This window comes from Penaeus monodon, chromosome 15 (genome assembly GCF_015228065.2).
Source record: "Penaeus monodon isolate SGIC_2016 chromosome 15, NSTDA_Pmon_1, whole genome shotgun sequence".
Lineage (NCBI taxonomy): Eukaryota > Metazoa > Arthropoda > Malacostraca > Decapoda > Penaeidae > Penaeus > Penaeus monodon.
This window is the reverse complement of record NC_051400.1, coordinates 41,590,621-41,591,040: the sequence shown is the minus strand read 5'-3', so window position 1 is coordinate 41,591,040 and position 420 is coordinate 41,590,621.

The following is a 420-nucleotide window of genomic DNA, read 5'->3' as shown; positions in this document are numbered from 1 at the left end:
TCTGCGGCAGGAGGGGAGAGAGGGAAGGAAGGAGTGTAGCGAACGCATCTTCTGGTCACTGCTACTGACTGCCACCTCCGAGATTTCCCGTGCGCCTCGGACGCATCACGTAAGATGCACGTAGAACGACCTTGTGACTTTGTTTTCGGATAGCGCCAAACTACCGCAATGCCAGTCCGACACGCCCAAACGTCCGAGAAACGACCGAACGAGTAAACATGTCAACTAGATTTTTGTATGCAACATTTTGCTGATGTAAGGTTACTTCTCCAGCCCAGGTGAACGTAACTGACGGTGAGAAACTTGATTTAGAACTTGATGTGAAAAGGACTAGTAAAACCGTTCCATTTTTTCTTCTCTTAGTGTATGCATGCAGTTTATGTTTAATTTTTATCATCATCATCAAGGGGCTAATACTGA